This window comes from Sceloporus undulatus, chromosome 2 (genome assembly GCF_019175285.1).
Source record: "Sceloporus undulatus isolate JIND9_A2432 ecotype Alabama chromosome 2, SceUnd_v1.1, whole genome shotgun sequence".
NCBI lineage: Eukaryota > Metazoa > Chordata > Lepidosauria > Squamata > Phrynosomatidae > Sceloporus > Sceloporus undulatus.
In genome coordinates this window covers 51,172,025-51,192,645 of record NC_056523.1, presented here as the reverse complement: position 1 = coordinate 51,192,645, position 20,621 = coordinate 51,172,025, and the positions used below count along the sequence as shown (strand labels likewise).

At 41.3% G+C, this 20,621-nt stretch overlaps 1 protein-coding gene across 1 annotated transcript in view; it reads right to left on the bottom strand.

Annotated features, from left to right (window-relative positions):
• The window catches only part of KLF15 (Kruppel like factor 15), a 34,756-nt gene extending 19,529 nt beyond the window's left edge, over window positions 1-15,227 (bottom strand). Inside the window, exon 1 of the mRNA XM_042454492.1 lies at window positions 14,898-15,227. The gene's annotated coding sequence lies outside the window, so the exon portion shown is untranslated. The remainder of the gene's footprint in view (window positions 1-14,897) is intronic.
• Window positions 15,228-20,621: the final 5,394 nt, after the last annotated feature.

The following is a 20,621-nucleotide window of genomic DNA, read 5'->3' as shown; positions in this document are numbered from 1 at the left end:
GATGGAGAGAAAGAGAAAGCCATGGAAACATTTACTGTCCGCAAACCTATGTATCAAATGAAGGGTTTATTGCTGGGCCGTAGCTTTCCACTGGCTTTATTTTTAACTTGCTCACATACACAAATATAGGCTAATCAGTGTAATGCAAAGCTCAGTGTGGCAGGAGCTAAAAATATTGGCTTAACTTCAACAGTAAATACACTAGGAAGATTTTCCTCTACAGATTAATGAATCCAGTTTCTAGCCCCATTATCTTTTGTATTTTTCCTGCAGCATCAACCAAGCTGGATAAAGTATCATACCTTGGAAAATAGGGTTCCATTTCTTTGTCTAACTGTCACCTCATTTAAAAAAAAGAAAAAGATTACATCCAATGCAACAGAGAGAGGAGGGAAGAGTTAAAATTTGCTTCTTGCATGCAAATGCGGATGTCCACAACCCCCCTGTGAAAAACTACAGGGACTTCACCTCCACCTATTCCTTGGTGTACCATTTGAATATACTGCCTTGCCTCAATATGTGATTGATACCACATGACAGCATCTAAATTTGGAAAATCCTTCTTAGAATTAGCATCTCATTCTGGTTTTGGATTTCAGACACTGTGCCCAATTGCATTATGTCATTAATTATTCTTCTGTTATGTACCCATTTACTCTGCTTTAGAAGGAAGGCCCCAGTCTGTCATTTCTATGAAAGCTCTTCAAAAAAAAATCAGCCATGGACCTCAGTTCCTTAGTCTTTCAGGTAGAATGTGTGTAGGAGTAATGCAAGAGGTGCCAGTTGTACCCACTCAGTTGTCAAAGGAAGAAGCAGAGCATGCCAATGTATCTTTGGAGACTATAGTTCTCAGAATCCCTGAGCAAATATTCCCAGGGTTTATGCTCGATGGAAATTATGGGCCCGGACAGGCCAAAATAAAGCTGCTTCGGATCACTTTGGAGGTATGCTATTTCTTTTTTTTTTTTTTTAATTTTATTAAATATTAAAAACATACAATAAAGATTTTAAAAATCCATATATCAAATATAATCAAAAATAAAAATATACTTATTACAATGTTCTTCTCCCTCCTTCCCAACTTCCTTGAATACTGACTAATTTTTAACATTATCTACTATTTTCCTACTGAACTCTAACTAGTCCTATTACTGCTGTTGATTCTTTCAAGTTTTCTTAAATAAAATAATCTTCATAGCCTTCCGTATTAACGATTATTCATTATCCCTGTTTTTACTTAACCTAATAAGCTCTAAGTGTTTCTTCTTATATAATTCTTATATACACACAGTTAATATAACAACTCTATTTTTAATTCTCCTTTCAAAATTATCAACAATATTTGTTATTATTATTATTATTTCACAGAGAAGTAACTAACTTTACAGTAACATTACCATCACATATCTGTCTATCACCTTAAAAAAAAAAAAAAAAAATCCTATTTTTACTCTATACTCTAAACATCCTCTATAATAGCATACATCTTATCTTCCTTTAAGTTACCCAGATATGTTTTCCAAACCTTCCACTCTTCATAGAAATCTTCCAAAGGTCTATTTTTCACCAGGTGTGTCAATTTCTCCATCTCGTAAATATCCAGCATTTTCCATCTCCAATCCTCGATTGTTGGGCAGAAATCTTTTTTCCAATTCTGGGCAAGAGTCTTCCTGGCTGCAACTAGCGCCAGTAATATAATTTTTTCATTTTTTTTTTCATATTCTATGTCCTCCATCATATTTAAGAGATAGAACTTAACAGTCGGTCCTCCCTTCAATCCAAAGATTTTTCTCATCTCTATATGTATATCTTTCCAAAATTTCCTTACAATGGGACAATTCCACCACATATGTAGGTAGCTGCCTACCTCTTTGCTACATTTCCAACAGAGATTCCTATTATTTTTAAACATTTTAGATAATCTATGTGGAGTAAGGTACCATCTAAACATGGACTTGTATATATTTTCTTTTAGGTCCACACAGATAATTTGTTTGATTTTTCCCTTCCAAAGTTTCTCCCAATGTTCTAATTGTATTGGTTCATTTATATCTTTGGCCCACTTTATCATGAATTCTTTCACTGTTTCTGATTCCAATTCATACTCTAATATTAATCTATATAAATTTGAAATTTGTTTCTGTGGATTTTTAATTATTCTTTCAAATTTTAAATCTCCTTCCCCAATTCCACCTTCCCTCAAATCAAATATAAAGCGCTCTCGAATTTGTCTATAAGAGAACCAATTACTGTGTATACCCTCCAAATACAAATCCTCTTGCGATTTCATTACCCTTTTACCTTCAGTCTGTTTTGTAATCTCATTGTATGTCACCCAGCCCTCCCTTTTATATTGTTCCCTACCAAAAATAGCTTCATTTGATGATGTCCACAGTGGAATTCTAGGGCACCATTTTTTTCTATATTTTAACCAGACCTTAAACAACGATTTTCTGATAAGGTGATCATTAAACTTACTATCTACCTTTTGTTTATCATATACTAAATATCCATGCAGGCCAAATTTTAGATCTATTTTTTCCAAATTCAAATTTTTTCTATTTTCCAATCTTATCCAGTCTAACATCCAATCGAGCGCACAAGCTTGGTAATACCATTTAAAATTGGAGGTATGCTATTTCAATGACACACACATCTTAAGAGGCCAGAAGCTGTGCCAAAGATGCGCTCCAGTCCTCAGAACTGGAGTGTGGCTTTGGTGTGGCTGTTGGCCTCTTAGGATGCATGCAGCATTTAAACAGCATACCTCCAAAGTGACCCTACTGGATGGCCCTAGTGGTCTCTTCCAACTCTATGATTCTATGACCCGAAGCAGCTTTATTTTGGCCTGTCTGTTTGGGCCCTATGTTCACCCCCAAATTTTCTGAAGAAACTGTCCCATGCTGAAGAATACAACTCTTTCTGAGCAAGATGGCAGAGGCAAGACATATGAACTAGATTATTAAAAGAAACAGAAAGAGAAGCTGTGTTGTAATAAAAGGTGCATAGCCTAAATGCCTTTCCCACACTATCATTTTTAACTTGCTCATGCTGCTACAGCCACTTTGCTCTGACCTGTTGCTCTTGTCCAGCAAAGGGAGGGAAGGATGGTTAGGTGATCCTCCTAGAAGTCACACTGCTTCTTCTACTCTATTGCAGAAGCATAATTGTTTCTCCACTTGAGGCAATAAAATCCCATGCCTATGATCTGTGGCTGATTTAGCAAAATACATTTTTGCACAATGTTGCTCACATGCTCCATCAGCACAAGCACATTAACATTCCAGAGGAAGGCTGAATGAGTAAAAGTACATCTCTTTGAGATAGGACTTCCTGATTAATACAAGGCAAGGGATGCGGGGAGTTAATTTTGAAAAAAAGATACTTGTTGGCCTGCTACGCTGCATGCTTTCCTAGTTTACACACTATTGCCAGCCGTTTCATCCTGTCAAGTGACAGGACTTATAAAATGCTCACAAGGGTTAGACAGGAGTTTTACACAAAGGTTAGAGCTACCTTAGCCTATAATTGTTTTGAGTAGTAAAAGTGATTCCTCACATGCCTGAATTCTGTGCCTAAAGAACGGCTGGCACACATTCCACCCCATGCCACATTGTTCTCCCTGGGGCTACAAGCTTTTGAGTGGAATCCTACACATGTCTTTCCCTTTCAGGTAAGATTGGAGCTTTAATCCGTGAAACTGGTAAATTAATTAAATCAAGCTTTAGCAGAATACCTGATAGGGTAAAGGTTTTATCAGCACAGCAGAAAGTAACAAATATACTCTGATATCCTAAATCAGCTACTTAGTTACATATGCATAACTATGTAACTTCTCCTGGCCTGACCCCTGCAGCCCACCTTAACAGCCAGCAGCCCAATTGAATGAAGATCTGTTCAGCTGCTGATCTGTGTGGAAAGAGGATGACATTTCCAATTACTTCTCACCAATAAATGAGTCATGACAAGGAATTGTGACAGGGTCATACTGTCTCAGCCTTCCTTACTAGTAGGAGGGGACTGCAAAAATCCTGATCAATCAACAACTTAACAGACCTCCTTCAATTAACTGATGGCTGTTAAGGTGGGCTAGAGGGGATTTAGGTAGTTTTGCAGCAAGACTACATATTCTTACTGAATACAGAACAGTTACAGAGCCATAACTTTAGACTATGCAATAGTGAATGCCAGCCATATTTGTTAACTTGCTCAACTTGTTTTTATGCTGGTGTTCTAGTGGAATTGGGGATGAAAAAGAAAAGAGTAATGATCATCTTTTCTTTTAGCAGTTAGTACATTCACCCATCCTCTTCGATATCTAAAAATGAAAACAAAAGAGCACACCCATACAGAAGTGTTGACAATATGTAAATGAATTTCATTTAAACAATTAATTGATTGATTAGTCAACCAACAGGTAGATATTTAAGCAGTTAAGTATTATTTTAATTTATAAATGTATCCCATTTTTTTGAGAGAAAAAAATAAAAAATTAGTCTAAACAATGTTTAGTCTATGAAAAAGATGTACTGTATCTTCTTGCATTCTTCACTGTACAAAAATAAAAGCAAATACAGTACAGCAAGAATTGTTACAGTTGTTAAACAGCAGTATACAGTCGCCCCTCCTAACTTGCAGATCTGAGATCCTCACCCTCAAATATCCGCTATTTCGTATGGTGTACATGCCTGGTGTACACATCCGGGCTACGCACACAGGGGTGCGCCCCATTCAAGCTTATGAGACTTGAATATGCATGAGCCTCCATTTTTGCAGGAGGTGTTCGGAATGGATCCCTGCGAAAACGGAGGACCAACTATATTCCTATTCAGCATCAGGTTTCCAAGCCAGTCTCATTAGGACACAGAAAGTGGTGAAGTTACATTTTTGGACTACGGTCACCAGAACTGCTGAAGCTACCTGGGGAATTCTGAAAGTCTAGATCTTCAAAAGTAACTTTTCCAAGATCTGAATTATGGACAATCTTAAGGTGTTCTTACAGGACTCAGTTGCATTCTCCATGCTTTTGAAAATATACATTGAGAGAAATGGGGTGTAAAGTGCCATGTGATCACACAGCTTTTTATCTTTCTTTTAATCTTTTCAATCTAAGCTAAGCATGGTAATGAGAACCCCAAACAGATGATCTGAGGTTAACAATAGAAGACATGAAAGTGAACAAAGTGAAACTCAATCTGCAGTGAATGCAGGAAGATTTTATTGATCTGGGTGTTGGCAGTACTGGGTGGGGTTACATTCCTCCTAAAGGACCAGGTGAGCAGCTTGGGAAAGCTTCTGAGTCTGGCATTGCTCCTGGAATCCCAGGTGGGCAACTGTAGCCTGGAATAACTTTTACCCAGCTGGTAGAACCACTGTAACATTTCCTACAAAAATAGTAACCTGTCTCCAGTGCTGACCTAAGGCCTGGAAATGTCAAAAATGGACTGCTCCACTCTATGTGGAGCTACTTTTGGAAACTATTTGGAAACTATTAGTTTTATTTCAAATGTTGGCAGGCTGCATTTTAGCAGGAATTTGTCATTGGGAGCACAATGCAGTTAAGAACTACATTAATTTCCAAATGAATCCACACTAGTACATATCTTACTCTATGCAGGGTGTCACTATGGGGATGTGGGGTGTGTGAGCCACACCAGGTGACACCCTAAGGAAGGGTGACACCACTGCTCCCCAAACATCTGCCTTTTGGCAGATACATGCTGTGTGGTTCAACTGCATCCCTTTAAAACACTGGAGTTCAGCAGAAGAGATGGGATGAGTGGGGAAAGGCTTAGTGGGAGGAGAGAGAGGTCTCAGCTTCTTTCTTTTTTTTAAATTACAATTTTTAATTTTTAAAAATGTATTAATATTTTTATTCTTTTAAAATTTTCTTTAAAAACATTACAGCTTACCAAATTTTTATTTTAACCACATGAAACTATGTACATGTAAATACATTTAGGCTATGCATATAATACCGTAATTTAAAGGTATAATTTTAATTTTGCTAGTTGTTTACGTCACAACTATTGCCATTAAATTCATTGATCAATGGGAATTTTGATTTATGAGTAACATTAATACAAAAAAAATGACATAGGATTCTGTATAGTGTGGCAGGGAAAGAGGTCAATTGGGAAAGAGGAGGTAACACCATGAGCCACCGCACTGAGTGACACCAGCCCTAGTGACACCACTGAATCTATGGGCCTGAACAAACAGGCCAAAATAAAGCTGTTTTGGGTCACTTTGGAGATATGGTATTTAAATGCTGCCTGCGTCCTAAGAGGTCGGAAGCTGTGCCAAAGCCATGCTCCAGTCCTGAAGACTGGAGTGCAGCTTTGATGCAGCTTCTGGCCTCTTAAGATGTGTGTCATTTAATAAAATAAATTATATATATATATATATATATATATATATATATATATATAATCCCGCTTTTTGCCAGCATACCTCCAAAGTGACCCAAGCAGGGGTTTTTTTGTGTTTTTTTTGGCCTGACTCTTCAGGCCCTATGATATCCTAAATTAACTGTTCCAGGATACATTAGGGCACAGATGGGCAAGTGATAAATCAGGGCCTACTGGATGATTTGCAGAAAATTTGCCAGGATCTCCAACTCCCAACTGTTAAACAACAGTAGTTTTTAGGTCTAAATTAGACTGTTGCAATCCCTGATCCACAGCAATTCTACAGATGCCACCTGGGAATGGTGGGGGTTAAAATCACCAGATTGGGAAAGTGTGCATTTTGGGTTTTATCCTCCAATAAAACACTCTTCCAACCCCCCCCTACACACACACACAAACCCAGATCTTTGCAGGAAGCCCTGCTCAGAATCCCTGTTCGTAATCCCATCTTTTCTTGAAGCAATTTTAAAGAAATAGCAATGTTATTTATTTATTTATTTATTTATTTATTAAAAAGGAAAGAAAAAGAAGTATTGTGTCACCTTTAAGAGTAACCAATTTATTTCAGCATTCAGCCTTTCTGGGGCCTTCTTAGTGGAGTTTTATTTCAGCCTTTAACCATTTTCAGATGCATTTGCAGCCCACTTTTACATCTGAAGAAGCAGGCAGTGGTCCATGAAAACTTACACTGATATAAATGAGTTAGTCTTAATGGTGCACCAATGCTCCTTTTTCCTTCTCTGTTTTTATAACTTTTCCTGAAGTTACCGTGTTATGTTACATGGCTTGCAATCTGTATATTATGCTGTGTTTATGGTGCTCTGAATCTGTTCCTAATGTCCTGATGTTTTGGTTGTTTTAAAATTATTGTTACCAGCTCTGCACACATTGTTGTGCCAGATTAAGCAAGTAATTAGAAACAACTGGATCAGATGGAAGATAGACTATGGCTGAAATTCTACGAGTATGTACCCCACAGAACTCAGTAGTACTTACTTGTGAGCATGGTTACATATAGCAGTATATTTCCCAGCTTTACACAGTAGTGCAGGTATATCAGCATTCCAGTGATGTTTTCTGTGATGTGGTATGCTCAGAAAATAGGAAACTGAAGCCTCCAAACATGCAAAGAATGCATCTCAGTTCCTTCTATCATGTCTCCTTTGTGCCTCTGAGAATGTGCAGGCCTCCTTTAAATCACAGTCCCACAATCCAGCCTTGCTAGTCACACTTACAATGCATTACTAAGTCCTGAGTCCCATTTTGCTCAACAAAACTTATATCTAGATAGAAAATCCCCGGGTGTAGAATTGCATCCTAAAGTCCACCTGTGTCAAGGGATTTAAAATGCAAGGGACTTAAAAAGCCCACCTGTGTTGAAGAATTTAGCCCTGACTTGGGTTGTGACTAAAGTGTTTACCACAAAGCAAACAAAGCAAATAAAAAACCTATAGATATACCTACTGTGGCAGCCTGTGTGGTGTAGTAGTTTAAGCACTGGATTATGGTTCTGGAGATGAAGGTTTGATTCCAAGCTCAGCCATGGAAACCCACTGGGTGAACTTGAGTGAGTCACAAACTCTGAGCACCAGAAAAACTCAGGTTTGTCTTAGGTTCACCATAAGCCAGAAACAATTTGAAAGCAATGTCTACTGTTAAAAAAAAGGGCCAGAAGAAAATGTTTTTTAGAAGGCAAGCATGTACAGCATATAATATAGGAAAAGATGCATAGCTGACAGGGTAGAGGGAGAGGCAGACAGGAAAAACAGACAGAATCTCTCAGTATAGAAGCTGCAATTTTGGCTTGTGATAATATTTAATTGCAGTTATTTCAGAAAATATGGTCTCTATATCAAGATGAATAGGATGAAGAGTGAGGGAGTAGAATACTATAAGAGTCTGCAAATCGTACGTATGGTTACTCATAAAGTGCCAGTTCTTATTCATCTAATATTTCCATAACCATATGGCACAAATCACCACCATCTCAATGAAGAAGCATGAACACGAGGTGAATAGGTCAGGAGACATATGTGAGATCTTACACCACTTTCTTTGTCCTGTCAAAACTTATACTGAAGCCAAGGGGAAATCTGGGTATGGAACACATCTGCTCAGTCAGTCATTCTCCCAAGAGTGACCATATGATTTCTTTGATTCGGGATTGTAATTTACTGCTATATTCCTATATGTAATATAGGAATAAATAATGTTACAGTCATGTCAGGAAAAATGTGTGTTTTTCTTTTTTCTTTTCTTTTTCTTTTTTTTTTTTTGTTTGAGGTGTGCCACCTTGGTCCCTGTGCAAGTAAAAACGAAGGGTGTAAAATAAATGTGTGTGTGTGTGTGTGTGTGTGTGTGTGTATCTCTCCCAGGATTCTGTAGAATGGAGCCATGGCAGTTAAATTGGTGTCAAGATGCATTATTTCTGCAATGTAGATGCACCCTCACAGGATCTGTGACTCACATGCAGCCAGCTTGCAGTAAGAAAAGTTCACCCATGATTTCACAGCACCATACTTGCTCCTCAGACCACTTTAGGATTATCACAGCATTGCCATCTTCATACTGATCTTAAGCGTTGTCCATTCTGAAGAATAGTTGTATATGCAGGTCACCAGCTAAATACTACAAGGGCAAGAACTGTACTACTTGCTAGTGCGCCACTATATTTTGAACAAGCATTCAGAGAATGCAGAAAGCTATGCAAAAACTGAGCTGTTTGTCACTCCGGGGGACACTGAGAGCACTAGAAAGGAATGCCGTGTCACAGCTAACACTGTAAGCCTACTTGGTGCTTTTTAAACAGCTGTGGATACACTGACAGCTACACTCTCAAGGTGGCAACATCTCTTTGATGCACAACAACTCCATAAATCTTATGTTGCCCTTACTACACAGATTGCATAAACATCATATACTTGTTTTCATTGTGCGAGTACATTGGTTTAAGACATAATGATCAATGTACCTTCAGAGAAAGCCGTTGCATAAATTCACTGGAATGCTGTGGCCGAGGAATTCTAAGAATCACTTAACATGCAGACGTCATCGTTTCCTTATAGTGTGAAAGCACAAAGCCAAAAGCATCCAGCACTGGATTTCTTCTAAAGAGGGAAACTTGCTGAATAGCAGAGAAGGAGGCTTGCAACCAGTTAGCCTTGTCCCTGCTCTCAACACATTTTCTGGTCACGGCACTAGCCATGCAGTATAACTGAAGTGAAAATGGACCCTGAGCTGGAAACAGATGTGTGCATGTAGAGCTTCTCTGTGTAAACAGAAATTCTGGACCAATCAAGATGCCCTCTTGTGTGGAGATGTATGCAGATTCAACAATGTTAATTAGAACTACAGCTCCCAGAATCCCCCAGGCAACATGGTTGGGGAATTCTGGGAGCTCTAGTCCAAACTAACATTGCTGAATCTGCATACATTTTCACACAAGAATCTACCAAGCTCTGAGCTATATGCACACATATGTTTATGCACATAGTGCTTTGTTGTTTCTATGTGCCTTTAAGTTGTTTCTCAGTTATGGTGACCCTAAAGCAACCTTATCATGGGGCTTTCTTTGCAAGTTTCTTTAGAGGATGCCATTGCAATCCTTTGAGGCTGAGTGAGTAAGATTTGCCCAAGGTGGGTTTACATGGGTGAGCTGTGATTTGAACCCTGGCCTCAAGATTCATAGTCCAGTGCTCAAATGGCTACACCACACTGGCCCAGTCTCACTATAGTTGAATATGTGGGCTAATGAAAATGGGAAAGGACTTGCTGGAATGAGCACATGTGTTCATTTATTAGGGGAATGTTTGAGCCTTGATTTTCAGTGGTGCCGATCAACAGGAGCAGGAATATGTACTCCCATGTGCCCATGCATACATACACTGGTATAATGCTTTGCTTTCTTCCTTGCTATGTCTGCCTCTCTATCGATGGCCTAACTAAATGGCTGCACTTTTAGGCAATATGGCAGCGATCACTGTTGACTCTTTGAGGCTTCAAAGAGCCCTCAGAAGTGCCTTGGGGATGACGGGGACAACCACACACAACTATGTGGTGCTACAAACAGAGTAATTCCATAGCTGTCAGGATACATACTATTGCACAAGGTCATTTACTACTGTATCTTTCAGCAATCTTTAAAAATAAAAGCCCTCTCATCCTACACACTTTGCCTTTTGAAAATGACAGAAGCATTTTGCTACTAGTAATCAGAATGAGAATGTGGGTCAGATAGTTCTTCCTGCAAGAAAAAAGCCTCCAGGTAACAGCGGAGAATCAAAGAGAGCTGGACAGAGCCTCCAAAAGTGAAAATATATAGCTGTACATGCGTGGAAATGCATAAAATAAGCTCATTTTATGGACTGGTTGATTCAACCCAGTCTTCCCTCAAACAGCTTGTGTAGATTTCATTCACAACAACCCCATAAGGTAGGCTAGTCTAATAAATATGCACATGACCAAGGCAACTGGTTTAAACCAGAACGTTTTTAAAGAACATCCTGGGGGCATTGTACTGTTTTAAAATGTATGGTTTTTAAGTGCTTGTATCATTTCTACTTTTTTTAGCAAGTGATCAGTTTTAATACTGTAATAGTTTAATTCTATTTTAAATCGTAATTTTTGGCTGCTTTGAATCTCAATGTTAGGGGGAAAGCAGAACATTAACAACAGCAACAACAACAACAACTGATTTTGTGGTTCCACAGAGACCTCAGCCTTAATTGAAGTCACATCTTCTCTAGACCAGGACTGGGCAATTCATTCTTCTGACTCCAGCTGCTCCCATTGGCAGTTGCCACCAAAACAGTAGCACTGACCAAACTGCACAGCAGTTGTAGTACCACCTCAAAACCCACCATTTGGGGCTTAGCTTTCCAGCAGAGAATGAGAAACTCGGCCCTGAAAGGCTCTATGGTGTGGGAGGCTGCTCCACAGAGAACCACTGCAAAACTTACTGAAATGTAAGGGCAACATGAACTTCAACAATGGAGTTTTCCATAAAGAAGGAGACCAATAGCCTTGACCAACACATCACCCCCAATTTTGCCCAACCTTATTCTAGGCATTTGGTCATTCTTTAGTTCAGTTGAAACCTGTAAACAAGTGGAAATTCAAAGGACGGTATATGTATGCTGTCTTGGCATAAAGGAATGAACAGTGTCTATCCTAAAGCTATTTGTGGTCATAATAATAATAACCACTAAATTTTGACGTTTGTCATCTCTCAGCTAGTTTTAAAATATGGTTGCTCTTAGATTGCAAGAAAGGCATTCCTACTAAAGAAGACTTCAGTCTGCAAAGCACATGACTGCACAGTCATGCCAGTTATTCATTCAAGAGAAAGTCACATTTGACAGTGCACAGCAATAGCTTCTGTATCTGCATGACTGCAGTCATGCAAAGTTCCAGTACTGTCCTCCTGATTCTTACGAACACTCCCATTTCCTCTCAAAACATGGGACAAGTTTCTACATCTCATGGTTAGAGGGAATCCTGAAAAGGTCAAAAGGACAGGAGATTCAAGAGGAAGCTTCTAGAAGATTATATATATATATACACACACACACAAAAATCCCGCCTATGGAAAACAATCTCATTTCCACTATCTCGAATTACTGCCCACTCTGAGTCCTCTTCTCCTTTGCTGCTACAATATTTTCCAGTGCGAAAATCAGAATACATGATCTAGCATGCCTAGAAGGCTTATGAGTAACCTAAGTTCCCAGGCAATAAATGGAAGAGAGAGGATTACTTTGATACGAGATCAAAATGCGGTTTAGTTAGCTGAGTTTCACAGCTTTGTTGAAATTTCTTGCGGGGGGGGGGGGGGGGGGGGGGAAGAGGGGGGGGGAAATCCCTCTGTCCCAAGCCAATTGGCTTTAAAGTACATCCATTCTCCTTTGTTTTCTGGAGGAGGGAAGGCTTTGTTTCCAGCAAGAATGGCCCAAAGACTTTAATCCTCTGCTCGAGATGGTGTACATTCCGCTTCTGACAATCATGCAGGTCACACACTTGCAGTCCCAAGCTTGTCTACGCTCATCTATCAAGATGTGAATGGATAAAAAGAGCTGGGATTCATTCCATGAGCTGCAGAGGAGGGGAGAGAGAGAGAGGAAGGGAAGAAGCAGAGGAAGAAGAGGAAAGAGAGAAAAAGAAAGAGAAGGGCCTAAAGTTGGAGGGATGCATTCCACAACCCTGCAGGGATCAGGCTGTGGTTTTGTATGGAAGGGGGGGGGTTGCTCTGCTTCTTCTAAATAGCCAAGTGTGTTTCAGCTGTAGCTTCATACAAGGCTGTGGGTTACACAGAGAGTGACTGAGCCCAACTCTTTCGCCTCCTGTTCTGTCTCTTCCACTCCCTTCCTTTGGCCTCTGAAACTTGGAATGACCGAGAGTAACCCTGCAACCATCTCTCTCTCTCCTTTCAACATTACCATAACAGCCATAACAGAGCAAAGCACACAGCTGCTGCCTTCTCCTCTAGGTTACTTTTCCCACCACCGCCTTCCAGAAAAAAGCCCCATCCAAAAAGAAAATGGGGAAAGTGTCCTTCTTGACTTTTTCTCTGCAGCAGAATCTCCTCTTTCCATCCCCTCCTCAAATGTGTCAAAGGGTGTCAGAAAGGAGACATATACAACAAGAAGGTCACAAACAATCCATTCAAACCACTGCTTGGGGGCAAGATTTCCTCCTTTCTCTCTTTCTTGGATAGCAGGTGGCATGGGAGATGTAGTCCAAACAGGAACATTCCCCCAACCTCTGGTTTAAACTACAGTACAAAAAAAGCTTATCTGTTGTGATTGGAAAAGGAAAGAGGGAGAAGGAATGAGGCCTTTCCAACAGCAGTTCCAGAAACCCATGGAAAGCTGGTTCTGCTTCCCCTGGAGGCAAAAAGTCAAACTTTAGTGCTCACGATGACGCATGAAAAGTCACCCCACTGGTGTCTCTTTTGCCATATGCTGGAAAGCCACCACACTGAAGTGTCCTAAAAGAAACCCATGATTGCCTCACACGAGTGTCCACATCTCTCTCTCTCACACACACACAAACACACATACACTGAGAAATTTCATCTGTGAAACAGCCCTGTTGTTTCCTCGAAATCTGTGCTTCCCTGAAAGCCCTGAAGAACAAGGGCTGAAGGCACAAGTTCTGAACCCCCCAGACTTCTTCATTGGCTAAAAGGTTCTTTATATCCAATATCTTCCCTCCAAATTGTGTCTGCGTGTGTGCCTTCAAGTAATGATGATAGTGATGATGATGATTTATTACATTTTCCCCACCAAATAGAAGTTGCCTCTCGACTTAGGGGTCACCCCCTGAGATTCATTGTAACACCATCTCCATTTGATCTGCAAAAAAGCCCACCCTCTCCCTCCAGTTTTCTCAGGTTTCCTCTTCTCTGGGAACTTAACACAGCAACAGCTGTCTCTGAATGCCAGCCTAGGCCCTCCAGGTTACAATCTCTCAACACACACAAACAACCCACTCCCAGCAAACCTTTGCCATCTGCAATGCCGCAATGTGCTTGGCTTTCACACTCCATCGGGTGGTGAACAAAGATGTGGGGGAAAGCTTTGGAATAAAACGAGAGCTACTTTGTAGATGTGTCCGGCTATTGCACTGGAGTCCGGGGTATGATCCCCAGCTCGGCCCCCAAAACCCACTGGGTGACCTTGGGAGGGTCACACTCTCTCAGCCTCAGGGGAAGACAAGGGCCAACCTCCTCTGAGGAAATCTCACCAAGCAAGAGCCATGATAGGGTTGCCTTAAGGTGGCCATATGTTGAAAATGACTTGAAAACATACAACACGTATACTTTGAAGAAAGAAAGAAAGAAAGAAAGAAAGAAAGAAGCCTGCTGGAAGGAACTGAGCCTACAAGACCCCCCCCCCAAAAAAAAGAGAGGCTGCCTGGAGAAAGTGGTCCTCCTCCTTTTCCAGGACCTGTCCTCCATTTCCACCTTCTGCAGAGGAGGGATTTCAAAATGTCCTACATTCTTAGCATGACTAAGAAGCATGGAGTGACATTTCTAAGGAGTGCTTTTTTTTAGCTCTTGTTTTGTGTCTGGGAAAGATTCCCCAGTGTCCTTTTTTTTAGCATGGCTAAGAAGCATGAATTTACATTTCCATGAGTGTTTTTAGCTTTCCTTTTCTGTCCGGGAGGAATCCCAAAAGGTCCTCCATCTGGAGCAGGACTGAGAAGCATGGATTTACATTTCTATGAAGTGTTTTGGTTTTTTAAAAAAGCTTTCCTTTTCTGTTATTCTTTCCTGTTATTCGGGATCCCCAAAGGGCCTCCATTCCTCTCCATTTGGAGTTGCCTAGTTGCCCCCTTTTGAGGCTGCAGGGCCTCTGGGCGGGGAGAGGAGGAGGAGGAGAAGGCATCCCGATCCCAGAGCCCCTGCTTGCTAGACACGTGTCGGGCCCCTTCACACATGACCCCCTCCCACCTCCCCCGACCCAGCTTTGGACAGCTGCTTCTTACCTGCAATGGTGAAGGCTGGATATGGGGAAGAGGGGAAGGGAGGAAGAAGAAGAAGAAGAAGACAAAATATGGGGGGAAATCCACTTCCCCAAAAAGCACGAAATGTAAAAAAAATCAGATTAAAATTAAAAATCCCGATGGGCGGCAGCAGCAGCAGCAGCAGCAGCAGCAGCAGCTCTCCCTCTGGCCCTTTGCAGGGAAGCCCCCAAGGGAAGTGCCCCAGGCCCTGGCTCTGCTGCTCTCCCGGGGGCAAAGAGGGACCCAGCAGCGGGCGAAGTGTCCTCTCCGAAGCGCCCCGCTCGCTAGTAGTACTCGCTTTAACCATCACATGACGCCCAGCGCCAGCGCCAGCGAAGCCAGGGAAGGCGCGGAGGGGGCTCGACCCAAACTCAGGCCCTCATTGGCTGGCAGGGAAGGCAAGGGGCGGGGCTCGGGGGCAATGACGTCAAATGGAAGCCCCCTCTTCCACCGCGCGCGCGCTCCCGGCTCCAGGCGCGTGCACTCTCCTGTTCTCTCTCTCTCTCTCAGGCTGCAAGAAATAGGGTGATCAGAGGTCCCAACTGCAAAAGAAAACAACTAGGGAAAACACACACACAGTGTGTGGAGAGGGCAGGATCCAAGAAATAGGGTGAGCAGAAGTCCTAACTGCAAAGGGGGGTAACTAGGCATTTTCAAATGGGGTACAATCAAGAAGGAAGCCATGACCAATGGAAAGCTAAAGAAGCACTCTAGAAGTGTAAGCAGGTGCTTCTTAGTCCGTCACACAATGGAGAGCATTTTGGGATTCCTCCTGGACAGAAAATAAAAGCTAAAAACCTCTCCCAAATGTATGCCTAGGGCCCTGCTCAGAATGGAGGGCATTTTGGCCTGCCTCTTGGACAGAAGGCTGAAATGGAGGGCATGTCCTGGAAAAGAAGGAGTACCTCTGGTCACCTTGGCCTTTGGCTTATCCTCCAGCCCCTGCTGCTTCTCCTAAGGGCATGGAAGTCCCTCTGAGTGTGTCGTGTGGCTCCCAGTCAGTCTGGACTTTGGGCAGGATGGACAGAGATCCAAACTGCAAAAGATGACAACTAGGGGGAAAAATATGGGGGACATGACCAAATAAATAGGGCAACCAGAGGTCATGACTGCAAAGGAATTCAACAAGACACTGCCAGATGGAGGCCCTTCCAGAGAAATGGAGGACAGGGCCAAAGAAAAGCTTAAAAAACAGAAAATGTAAATGCATACCTTTGAATCATGCTCAAAAGGGAGGACCTTTAAGAATGCCTCCTGGACAGACAATAAAACTCTCAGAACACTTCTTGCAAATGTCAATTCATGCATCTTAGTCCTGCTTAGAATGGAGGACCTTTTGAGATTCCTCCTGGACAGAAGGTGGGAGTGTGGGAGAAGTCCTGGAAAAGGAGAAGGATGTCTGGTCACCTTGCAAATAAAAGCTAAAAACACCCACAGAAATGGAAATTCATGCTTCTTAGTCCTGCTCAGAATGGAGGACACTTTCGCATTCCTCCTGGACAGGAGGTAGAAATGTAGGGCATGATCTGGAAAAGGAGGAGGACCTCAGGTCACCCTGCAAATAAAAGCTAAAAACACTCACAAAAATGTAAATTCATGCTTCTTAGTCATGCTCTAAAGGGCATTTTTGAATTTTTTGGACGTTTGCAGCCAGACTACATGAACATACTACATACATACATAAACAGAATAATAATACTGGATGGAGGAATAGTCCCAAATGGGAACTCCTTCCCAGTTCTGCCTGTAAGGGTCTTCCACACTGTGTCCTCAGCCCTGAGGAAATCCAGGCTGGGGATGCATGCAGAGAATTAATGCTAGGATTATTATTTTTTAAAAAATCATGGAAAGGAATCAACTTGTTTTGTTACTTACTCAAAGCTAAGTGACCTTATTTGTACTGTACCCTAGTAGAAACTGTGGAGTCACTGACCTGGCTTAGCCAGGTTAGTGTCATCAGATCCCCTGCACTCTTGCTGTGAAAAGCTCCAAAAGGGATTGCTGTTTGGGAAATGATGCAAGAGGAATCCAAGGTGAACTCATGCTTGGTGGTTTCGAGCAGACTGAATTTTGGTGCAAACTGGGAAAGCTCCATTTAACATAAGTATTTTGCTTGGTTCATGTGGGACTTTTAATGCTAATGTTTAGCAGCAAACTGCTACAAAATGCTTGCATTAAATGGTGCTTTCTTGGTTTGCTGCCCAAATTCAGAGACACAATTTGCTACTGGAATTTAGGACTTTATTGCACAAGGCTAGAAAGTGGATTTTTAACAGGATAAAAAGTGTCTTTGGCTGGTACTTATCGCATGACATCACGTCTGTCCACCTTGCATTCCATTCATTACTGTAGTACACCTTTTCACTGATGGCAAAACCAGTCAATATGTTCTCAGTCTCACTGCTTTTCCATTCCTGCCTTCATGTGATAGGTCCCTTCTGCTGCAGTCCTGCTTCTCAGGCAGTCACATGGCATGAGTGAGTGTGATTCTGCTCCTCTCTCCCTTGAAGTAACTGTGGCTACCAACAGCTTTCCAAAGCCAGCTGCTGTGTGCACATTCACACAGCAGCTAGCTTTGGGAGGCAGTTGGTAGGCATGATTGCTTGCTTGAGGCTGCTGTGTGAATGCTCAGGGAGGAGGGAATAGGAGAGGTCATGACATTCATACAGCAGCTGGAAGTGTGTGTACATTCATATAGCAGCCAGCTTTGGGAGCTGGTTGGCAGCCATGGTCAATTGTTCCCGCCCTTCCTCCTGGAAGGTGGCATCTGGCCATGTGGAAAACAGATCATATGACCAAAGAGCTATCATAAGGGAAAGTGTGATAAGAAATTATGCCAAACCGGTATGCTTCCTTGCTTAAACTATTGCAGTTGAGGAACTGGTGTGATAAAGTCCATAGTAGGAGTTTAGGAGTGATGTCTTGATGCACATGGATACCCAAGCCCCATTATATTTAAGAAGTCCTGGTGGCTCAGTGGTTAAATGCCTGTAGTGCAGCCACTCACTCACAGTCATAAAGTTGTGAGTTCGATAACAGCTAGGGGCTCAGGGTCGGCTCAGCCTGGCATCCTTCGAAGATCGCTAAAATGAGTACTCAGCTTGTTGAGAGCAATTAGCCTACATATTGTAAACAGCATAGGGAGTGCTTAAGTGCACTGATAAGTGGTATAAAAATGTACTTGCTATTGCTTTTGCTAAATGCAATGGTGTAGTAAAATGGCAAAATCAAGGTTTGCTTTTTGGATTTTTTGGGTCTGCGTGTGAATATTTTCAAGTCATAGGATCATTGACTACATGGATGTAGAATCTGTGGATATGGAGAGTTGACTGTACTACACCTAGGAAGAAAAAAATGGAGTTCATAGATATAGAATGGGTAATACGTGGTGTGACGCAGTAGATGTGAAAGAGATATAGGAGTCTTAGTAGAACATTAGTCAGCAGTGTGGTAAAGCAGCTTAAAAAGCCAATGTGATTCTAGGCAGCTTCAATAGGAGTATGGTAAATCAAGAGAAGTAATTGTACGTACCGTCCTATTCTGCTATGGTCACACCTCACTTTGATTACTGTGCTCAGTTCGGGGCACCAGAATTCAAGGAGAACATTGACAAACTGGAATGTGTCCAAAGGAGCCAACCAAAATGGTAAAAGGTCTGCAAATGATGTCCTATGAACAGCAGCTTAGGGAGTAAATATCAGTTATTGAAGCAGATGTGTTCTTGGGTGTTACTTCTTATTTAGTCTGGGGGGAAAAGTTAAGAAGTGACATGGTAGCCATGATTAAATATTTGAAGGGGCGTAATATTGAGGATGGAGTAAGCTTGTTTTATGCTGCTCCAGAGACTAGGACATGGGCCAATGGATTCAAGCTACAGGGAAAAAAATTCCACCTAAATATTAAGAACAACTTTCTGGCAGTAAGAATTGTTAACAATGCACTATGCTATCTTGGAATGTGATGGAGTCTCCTTCTGTAGAGATTTTTAAACAAAGGCCATCTGTCAGGAGTGTTTTATGTCTTCTGTATGGCAGGGGTTTGGACTGGATGGCCCTTGAGGTCTCTTCCATCTCCATGATTCTATGAAATAGACCAATTGTTTGACTTGATACAAGGCAGCTTGCTGTGTTATTTTTCCTTGTTTGTACAGACATATCTCAATTAACATTGGCTCTGATGGTGAAAGTTCTTTTTAGAAAGTCTTTTTACATCCCCAAACCACCTTCTTCCTCATCATCCATCTACTCTAGCCAATTCTATTGTAGCTGTCTGTGCCTCTTACAACAGCTGAGGTAAACAGCAGCTGTCACCAAACTCCCTTACTGAGCATTTGTGAACAGAAGCAAACCAAAGAAAAAGGAGGAGAACAGATAAGCCTGCTACATTAGCAAATAACAGCATGTCAAAAAAGTTGATCAATAAATTTGGCCACCTATGGAAATCATTAGAAAAGTGGAGACTGATGAAAGAAAGTGTTATCCCTGGATTCATTTTGGAAGAAGCTTTTTTCTAGAATGCAAGGTTTTAATGCAAGATTTACCCAACTTGGTATTTTCCTTTTCCACATGCAAACAGTTTTGAATAAAAGTTGAGGTGCTAATTTTTTTTTGTGTGTGTGGTGTAAAAACTTATCCCTATTCTTTCCATGTAATTTCTGCCACTGGCACTAAATTTTCTAGTAAAACAGTAACACTCAAGAACACATCTGCTTCAATAACTGAGATATATTGTAATTCAAATGCCAAAAATATGCCCAGAATTCAGATAGCACTGATGCAACATAAGAAGCTTCCTACACTGTTACAAGAGTTTAGTTATGTTCAGAGTGTTCACATCTGTAGTGTATAAGGAGTAATGCTGAATCAACATCATCCCACACCATCCTGTCTCTGTCTGAAAATGTATAATTTGTCCCTTTCCTGCGCTGCACTTGCCAATAGAGACAAAACACAGAGCTGATTGCACACACTAGAAACCCAGCAGAGAAAATTATGGTTGATGAGTCCCTTCATTTGAATTGCTCATGTCCCACACATATCTCTATCAAAACCAAGAAGACTTATGTAATAAGTTTCCAAGTTATTATTGTTGTTCCATGTCAATTTCTTCTTGGGATTTCCAGTAGTGCATCCCTGCAATATTCACCCCCATAATTTGTAATGTATTTGGCTAATCATTAAGAATCAGACTTAAATTTCTCAATTCCATATACTACTGTCCAACTTTTCAGAGGAAAATCCTGTTTCTGAAATATCTTCTATTTAAAGAATTGTCAGTTCAATTTCAAGAAAATGAACCGTTGGCAGAGAGAGAGAGCAGAGACATTGAGGTTGCCTGTTAGTGGTTTGCAGCTTGAGAGCAGACTTAAGCAAGCATACAGGTTACCTTGGAGTTTATCATACGTGAGGAATTTCTCTTAATTTTGAATGAAAAGAATGTGGGGCAAGAACGCATTCACGTAAAGTTGCTAGTTCAGCGAATTTACATGAATTCGAATTGCATTCGAACTGGCTCCCCATTGCCCGAAAATAGCATGCCATTGCCCAAATTTGCATGTGGCAGTCTATCATGCAATAACGTGAAACCCCATGATTGCGTTCAGATTGCCATTGGATTATACTTCCACTTTCCCTTGTCTGATAAACTCCCTTGTCAAAGTTTTTTCTGCTATGGCAACCTCATAGATTCACAGAATCATAGAATCTT